The sequence below is a fragment of the Hippocampus comes genome, unplaced genomic scaffold (assembly GCF_001891065.2).
Source record: "Hippocampus comes isolate QL1 unplaced genomic scaffold, H_comes_QL1_v1.1 scaffold150, whole genome shotgun sequence".
In the NCBI taxonomy this organism is placed as follows: Eukaryota; Metazoa; Chordata; class Actinopteri; order Syngnathiformes; family Syngnathidae; genus Hippocampus; species Hippocampus comes.
The window spans coordinates 1612544-1621315 of record NW_017805496.1 but is presented as its reverse complement, the minus strand read 5'-3'; positions in this window follow the sequence as shown (position 1 = coordinate 1621315).

Sequence of the window (8772 nt, the reverse complement as noted above, 5' to 3'; positions counted from 1 at the left end):
CACAATAAATCCGACCAAAACTGCAGCCTTTGCCGTTTGAAAATTGCATTTTACGACAATGGATGATGTCGATTTGAATTCGATTAATTGTTCAGCCCTTTGCCTGACCTTCTGAAGTTTTCTTCTTTGCGCATTCTCCCATCCAGACTTTGAGGACAAATATTTTGGAAAAGTGTGCAAACACCTGCGGAACGTTTCATGCCGGCCGGCCGCACCGCGTTTGAGGTTCAATTGCTTCACGCTGTTGTCAGTACAAAAAGAAAAAAAAAAAAGCAAGTCCAGCAGCACAAATACTCTTCGCCATGAAGTGTCACGGCTAAAATGCACACACAGCAAACTCGCAACACCTCACGAAACTGCTCAATTAATTGTTTTTTGTTTAGTTGCTCTCCATGCATTTATTACTTTTCTAGAAGTGGTTGTGACGGAATCCAAACTTGGCCGACGTCGTTTCTCCTTTGGCCATACCCCTCTCTCGTGACTGTTTGCGAAATTTCCCGTTTCTGGTTTCGTTCGAGCTCAACTGAGTTGTGGCGCGTCACCGCCAAAACTGTGACAACATGAAACACCTTTAATATTGTCATAAAACCAAGACAAGGAAGAGACTGATCGAAAACAGTTTGACGTGACCGCCTTACACTAAACCTGCGGTGCCCAAGTCCCGTTCCGTCTTGCTGCCCGAAAAGAAAAAAAATAAATAAAGCGTGACAATTTTGACTCTTTTATTTGCCGCACTTGTTTTTGAATGAGCACGTGTGTGTGCGCAGCTGTGGTGTCACATCTGCGTCGAGAGACTGGAGGCAGGTTCTTTAGCCCGACGGCTGGACGCCCGCCACTTCATCTCAACTCTTGCAATCGCGCGAGCTCTTCTCGCCTCTCATCCTTTCCCGTCTCAATTTCCCCACTCGGCCACTCGGCCTCCGTCCGTCCTCATCGCGACTCGTAACAGATTGCAGCGGGACCGACTCGACTCTTGAGATGCCTTTTTCGGGTGCGGCCTGGTGATGTGCAAAGGCACCAGAGAAAAGGTGTATGGAGAATGCGGGACAGTCAGAAATATTGGGAAAAGACAAAAAAAAAGGGGGCGGGGGCAGTGTGTGGGGGGGGGCGACGATCCAGTCAGGATAAACAAACCTAATGAACAGCCAGAGAATTCCTAGATGGAAAGACACAACTGCAAATCATCGCGTGGAACAAGCTCCTGTCTTCTCACACACACACACACACACACACACACACACACACACGCACACGCACACGCACACGCACACACACACACACACTGGTCTGCCCACAGCCACCAGAGACCTGATTAAGAGAGCAGAGCTATCGATCTGTGGGCTGGCAGACCAGGATGGATGAGCAAGCAGGAGCGCCAAAGGACGGCGTCCGTGGCCCCGAATCCCCCACTGCCCCCACCCCAGCCCCAGCCCTGGCCCGCTGCCCCTTCCAACCACCCACGCAGCACCTGGAAGTGGGCCAGGGCCACAGGCGGCAAGGCTTGGTCTTTCACGCCTAGCAGGCCGTCAAGGCAGAGGGTCCAACCGAAGCCGAAAGAGGAGGCTGTGCTGTTCAGGGTTGCGCTATAGCCATTTTGCTTGGTTTTTTTATTCCGTTTTTGAGTTTTCTTTTTTTAAATCTCATTAGTTTTTCGAGCGATTGTTAGGTGTTATTTTTTTCATGCTTTGTTTTAGTTTTGTTTTTATGAGTTTTAGTATTAGTTTTTTTATTTCGTGGATTTTTCTTTTTTTTTTGCAAAAAAAAAACAAAAAGCAAAAAACATCACGGTAAGAGTATTGTGTCATCAAAATTCTACAAAAATATTTTAAAAACAACCATCCACAAATCAAATACAGGGACTACATAACAGTCCACAGACTTTGAATTCGAATAAGTGCGGGACAAATTACAGCCTCTAAGGTCCTAAGTAATGTTTGCTTTATTGCCAAGTTTTCAACTTCTCATGTGGATTTGTGGCTTGAATTCCCGTTGAGAAGTATTTTTCCACACTTTTTTTTCATAAATGAACCAAAAAAAGAATTGTTGCCAAGCGTTGCGTTTCGAGTTAAGTTACAAAACCAGTGAAGTTATGCAGCCGCAAGCATGGCTTGTCACCAATGAGCTAACTTTTGAAAACATAGTTTCATGTTTTCCTTTCTCTTTTTTTTTCACGTTGATTTTTTTTTCCTTTTTCGTTTTGTTCATTTTGTTCGTTAACTAAAACAACCTTGCGCTAATAGGTGTGTGTGTTTGTAACAATGCTCACATGAAGGAGGGGAGCCTGTTTCCTCCCTCCACTGAAGCTTGATCAAGTCCTCGTGCCCTTGAACTATACTCCACCTCACACGCACACCACACACACACACACACACACACACACACACACACACACACACACACACACACACACACACACACACACGCACGCACACTCTTATGCACACACTTGCGCCTGTGTTTGCCGGTGCATGGTGGAAGAGGTTGTTTGCAGATGGCTGCTTATTGGACCCCAGGGTCCAAGAGGATGGCTTATAGAGGGAGGGGACACTGGTGAGCTTGTTTAGGTGTGACACACACACACACACACACACACACACACACACACACACACACGCACACACAGTTTGGTCACAAGCGGGTGGCGTTACACACCGTTTTGGTGCCCTTTTGTCAATATTCAGCTTTTTCTAGCAGCGTGCCTGCGTGACAATTTGATGATGGCGCCATTAGGCCTTAACACAAAGCAGCTGGCTTCACAAATACACCAAAAATGGAAACCGCGCTACGTTTATAAATGTCATTTTCCTCATTCACAGCGTTTAAATGACACTTGATTCGATCACTGAGTAGATTTTTTTTTTTTTTTTTTTTCCCCCAAATTTATATCCGTTGAGACAAATCTACGGGCACGGACAGAAGCACATCAAGTTAACGTGTTACCCTCTCAGTGTGCCGTCCAACATATTGTCAATCCTGCAACTATGTTGACATTTGTCAACCGATTTAAACCATTCCCAGTTTCAACATTGTCCAAAAATTCACGCGGTGCGGACTATTATTTTTCAGTCATTGAATCATCTCGTTGAACTTCACGTTGTGTTCTTCGGAACTTGTCAATTAGCTAGCGAGCGTGAAGAGTGGTTCACTCACCTGCCTCTCACGTTCTAAAAACGTCGATGTTCATGGAAAAAAAAAAGACATTTTGGAATGCGTTTTGGTTGCATTTTGTACGAATCCACAACTCTTCAGGATGTTGGCTGTCAACATGTTCTGCAATTACAAAATTCTGTCGATGACATGCTGCAAGTGGGGCTGTCAATATGTGTCCCATGGGACATATTTATCCGACCATGACACCAGTCAACAACAACAGTGCCACAAATATTTTCATGGTTTCTGAGTATTTGGAGCTCCTGAATCTCTAAAGGACATACATTTCTTTGAATTTGCTCTTGTTTTGGGAAATATTAACATTTCTGTCATTTCATGTACTTTGACAGTTTCCGAAGTCTACTTGATGATTACGAGAAGAGGCGTTTGTGATTTGACATCGCCTTTGTTTGCATTTATTTGTTGCTATTATTTGCCTAATTCTCTGATGCATCTATTTATGTGTTTATTTTTGCTTGTTTTTTTTCACACGAAACGTTTCCTTATAGAAGGCTCTGTGTGATCACGATTGCCGGGTTTCATGATATCACGTAAAAATATGAAAGATTACTGTATGGACATGCTTGAAAAGACATTTTATATATTATTAGCACATTTTTTTAGACAAAAATAAAAATATCTGAAAAACTAGAGCCAATTCGGGGGGAAAAAATTGTGTGTTGACCAGTTATCAATTTAATATCTTTCCAAAGTGGATAAATGTGACTGAAGCAGTTTTTTTATTTTTTTGGACGACTGTCAGATTTATCAGTGTCTCTTCTTGTGCTTGGGGTTTGCCACAGCGTCGCGCCACATCATTTTTCGCTTTTTCCTCACTGCTCTGGTGCAAATTACGGACTATTCGAAACACTTCCCACCACCTCATCTCCGTCATTGTATTATTTTGTCACAGGGCTGCAAAACGCCCATCGCGAAGTTGCTCCCGACACTTCTCTTCCAATACGGACCAGCAAAAGCAACACAAAGAACTGCCTCCGGATTCACAGCAGCGCAGCCACGTCCCGCTGACCCCTTTCCTTAGACTGCAGAGCAGACACACACGGGGATGCAATCAAAACACGTGCACACTTTTGACATTCACAAAAGGCTCCAGTCCTGCAGCTACTTGATGACCATGAGGGGCTTGATGTTTGGAACTGCGTCCAGGGGGAGGAGGAGCGCGACGGGCCTCCGGGACGCCCGCAGTGCGTATCGGCATACATGGTGAAGCCAGAACCCCAGAAGGCCTGTGTGGGTGCGTGGTAGACGCTTGTAGGTGGCCTCGTGTTGTTTACACGCTGCTCATGTTTATTCTAAAGCCACGTTCACATCGGAGGCTCAGCCTCGGGCTCCTGCTTGTCCTCTCTCTCTCTCTCTCTCTCTCTCTCTCTCTCTCTCTCTCTCTCTCTCTCTCTCTCTCTCTCTCTCTCTTTTTATTTCCTCCTTCACTGCTGTTGACCTTTTCCCACTCTTCCTCTCTGGCGAACTTTTCCTCCCCGCCTCATTGCTCTGCATACGCTTCATTTGGGACACCTGCAAAGCTGCGCTTGAGCGAGATCCAAGACAACAATTCTGCCTGGACAAAGATCATCCTGCTCGGTTTTAATTGGCAATGTTTTCAGTCATAGTGACGGATGTTTATTTGATTTCTTGTGTGGTCACGTGGCACGTTTTTCCGAGGGAGGACTCCCAAAGTGGTTCACATTGGTCAAATATAGTCATACATAAATAAAATACAGAATCACTACATTTGACAGTGAATCCATCCATTTTCTAATAAATAAAAGAAATAAAAATAATCCACTTAATGCGAAGTACATTGTTGCGTGGCTACCTCCCTACCATTCTGACGGTGTCAAAAACTGAGGACTGTTATTTTTGTGAAGGCTCTTTTTTTTGTAATGAGTCTTGCATTGGAGTCCATTCGAAGATGTAAACCCGCGTGAGAGTTTTTGCCTTTCCTTTCTTCATCATCGGTTGGACACGAAGAGAAGAGGGTGCCATTAATGCATCACTTCTTCACAGTTGAACACTACCACCCCCCCAAAAAACAGAGAATCAATATTGGATTTCATCACGCACGAGCTCTCATAAGTCGGGCCCGCTCCACAATGGAGAGACAAGGTCACGAGAGAATAAATAGTAGGCGGGCTAGCTAATGATCGATCATTCTGGACAAGCGGTTGCACCCGAGAGCAGGCCGGCTGACAAGATCATTAATAAGAGCTGCCGGGAGAGTGATCGATCAGCTCGATGAATGATCAGAGGCACAAATACTATAAAACACCTGCCCTGTCCTTTTTTTTGGGGGGGGGGGGCAGATGACAGGCTAGTAGCTTAGAACCAAAAAAAAAATCTGTGACTCTCAAGATATCCAAGTCTGATGCCTCCAGATGGACTGTGTAGCAGCATGTGCGTTTTGGCGCAACTCTTTTGTGTTTGATTTGGCGTAATTGAAGGTAGATGGGGGGGGGGGGCGGCAAAGCTTGCAGAGTTGCCTCGCTCACGTGCAATGACGGCATTTATTATTGACGCTCGGCGCTCGCGACAACACTGAGCTCCGCGGCGGGGAGTCCGTTTCGACAATGAAACCGCCGACTTCTTTTTATCCGACCTCATCGAGTTTGTGTCTTGCGGCCTCTCACATCAGCAACCCCTCCCCCACTCCACCTTCCCCTCCTGCACACACCCAAATATATCTTACTCAGCATCTCATGGAGATTCCTAATCTCCTCACTTAGAGGGAGAATGACTTGAGAAGGACTGTACTCTCCTCGCGTGGCCGCGTGTATCAATATCTGGCCATTGATCGGAGCCTTGCCTTGCCTCTCCTCCTCCATTCGTCCACATATGGATTGCTTTTCCCAGCAGGTATCTGTGCCTACAATCTGGCTGATGGACGGCGAGTGAGGGCGGGGCAGGGGGGCCGTATTGAACCACGACGTTCGTTACACGTGCCGCTGCAATGAGTTAGACCGCTGAGCAAAAAGGGGCCACGAAATTGTGACACACACGCACACAAAAGGTTTGTAGCAATGCTGTAAAACTTTTTTTTTTTTTTTGTACTTGTACATTTCAATCGTCCGGATTCAACAAACCAGAGAGCATTAAAACTGAAAATACACTTGAAGTCAAATGCATTGGTGAGGCATTGTCGTAAAGCGCTACCCTGCTGAGAGCGCCATAAACTACGTACAATCCATAGATGTCAGATAAGGTGCGTGTTAGCCTTCAGATAAGCCTTTATGGAGCGGTTACTTACACCGAACCGGGCTTTCTGGATCATGGAACTTGTGTTGTTTTATTGCAGGTTTGGTTTCAGTCTCAAAAGTGGAGCGAAACAACAAGGGCCAAAATGTGCAGTGCAGGTCACCGCCGCTAAATCACGAAGATCGGACGTCATGGCCCATCGGGCCGGGGGGCCTGATGGAACTATTTTCGAGCAATGCGATTGTTTCTTTCATCACACTCAATTTCAGATTCGCCTCCGGTTAACAGGCGCAAAATCACGTCAGCATTTTTCTCTTCTGTGAATGGTCGCTCTGAAAATCCGAATCGCGTCTGCGTATGTTCATACGTTTCAGAATGATGTTACGTCATTGATATTTGTGTATGTTTTTGTCACATTATGAGAGCAATATTGATTGTGAATTGCTCCAGATGATGCAAATGGCACAGATGCATGCTCCCATGTGTGTTTGTGTATACTATTGATAATCACGATGTGATTGTGGTGGATTAAGTGGGTCAGGAGCCTACTACAAAAAAAATCGACTACAAAAGTACCAAATGCACAATAATAAGGATATTATGAAACCAATACATTCTTGTTAAATTGATAGGTTAACCGTGCACACTTTCTTCATAGTTCCTTTATTTTTTTTCAACTCAACTCTCATCCAACGATTTTTGTGCACTGGTTAGTCTCGTGGTTCTCCTTTGCTTTTGTGAAGAACGTATTCGATTTCGGTGGATGATGTAACGTGGAGCTACAAACTGCAAGATGCAGTTCAGCTTTTTAATCCTTATTGTTGATCATTTCTACAAACTGTATAGCCGTACATGTGTTGACATATTATACCTGAAGGGCATCAAGCATCATCTTCCAGTCATGTGCAATCCTACCAAACGTCTACTTGTGCCACGGGTCCTCTAGGACAGCACAATGATGTTTTTCTGTTGTGTTTTGTGTTACAGTGCGAAAGCATCGACCTATTGGATAAAGCGCGTGCAGTCAATAAACAGGAGTATAGCTCGTGTGTGTGTATGTGTGCGTGTGCGTGCGCAATGGGCGAAGTCCTTTTGATGGGTGAATGCATTTGTCTGTATGTGTCTGTGCTGTTGCCATCAGTGGCCGACCATAAATCAGAGGCCTTCAGGCCGGGGGATTGCCCGGCTCGTGGCTCCATGTGTAATTACAAAGCTGACATTTAAACAGCAGCAGCCATATTTCACTCTCGGCGCTGGACGCACAGTGGTCGACGGGCGGAGTAAAAGTTTTCAACTGAGGGAAAAAAAAAAAAAAGAAAAGGATCGGAAGAAAAAAAAATCAATAGGAAATAGAATGCATTCTAATGCCTTGTTAATGGACCCGCATATTAATTATTCAAGTGTGGCCATTTTGACTGCTCATTAAAATGGCAGCCGAGAGGGGAAATGTGCAGCATTACCCTTCGGGTAGTGCTCACACTTGGGTCTTTTTATATGACTGCATGTCCATTACAAGAGTTGGTTGTCTAGCATTATTTCATGCACTGTTGCCGCTACAACAACATGGTGGGGTTATAATAGCTTGGGATTTTTCATTATCGTGTTTATTTTGTTTTGACTGAATTTTTCTTTTTTTTAATTCAGTTATTTTTCATTTATTTTTAGAGCGTGGTTGTTTTTATGAATTTTTATTTCTTCTTTCAAAGGCTTTGCTTTCAATTGTTCTTGTTAGGTTTAGTATTAGCTTTAGTCTTGTTTTTTTTTTTTAAATATGGGTTTCACGTGCAAGATAAAAACTGTTTGACCTCTCTTCTTTATGGATGTCGAGCAATACAGAAGTAAATACATCCAAAATAAATCATGAAATGACGAATCACGTAGAATGGTGTGCGTACAGTCATTACTTTTTTTTTTTTTTTGTGGATGTTGATCCTGTGAAAGTAAGAACAGAAACACGCTAAAGTACAACATTGGCCTATCTATCTCCTTTGTCTTCACCGGGGTCGTGGGCCGACGAATATTCGTATTCAAGACATTTACTCAGGCGTGTCTCATGACATGACTGTGATGACCCTTGAGGTTGGAGGTGACATGCACCGGCAGCAGGAGTGTGGTCATTAAAAATGGAGGGGAGGTAAAAGAGTGATTCAGGGCTGAAGATTAAAAATCCTTCCTCTTCCTCCTGCTGTCAGTCCGCATCTGCTGACTATTCAGACTCAGCCGCCCCATGACTGGATTCCTAATGACACTCAAGTAGCCATCACCGGCGATGGCTCTTTGTTGATTTATTTCTCCGTTGACAGCGGCGCCACCGCAGCTCCTCCTTCTCCTGCTCAATGTTACCATTCAAGTATGACCGGGCGCTTGTAGAGAATAAATAAATTATCGTGATTATTTTGATTGATATGCAAA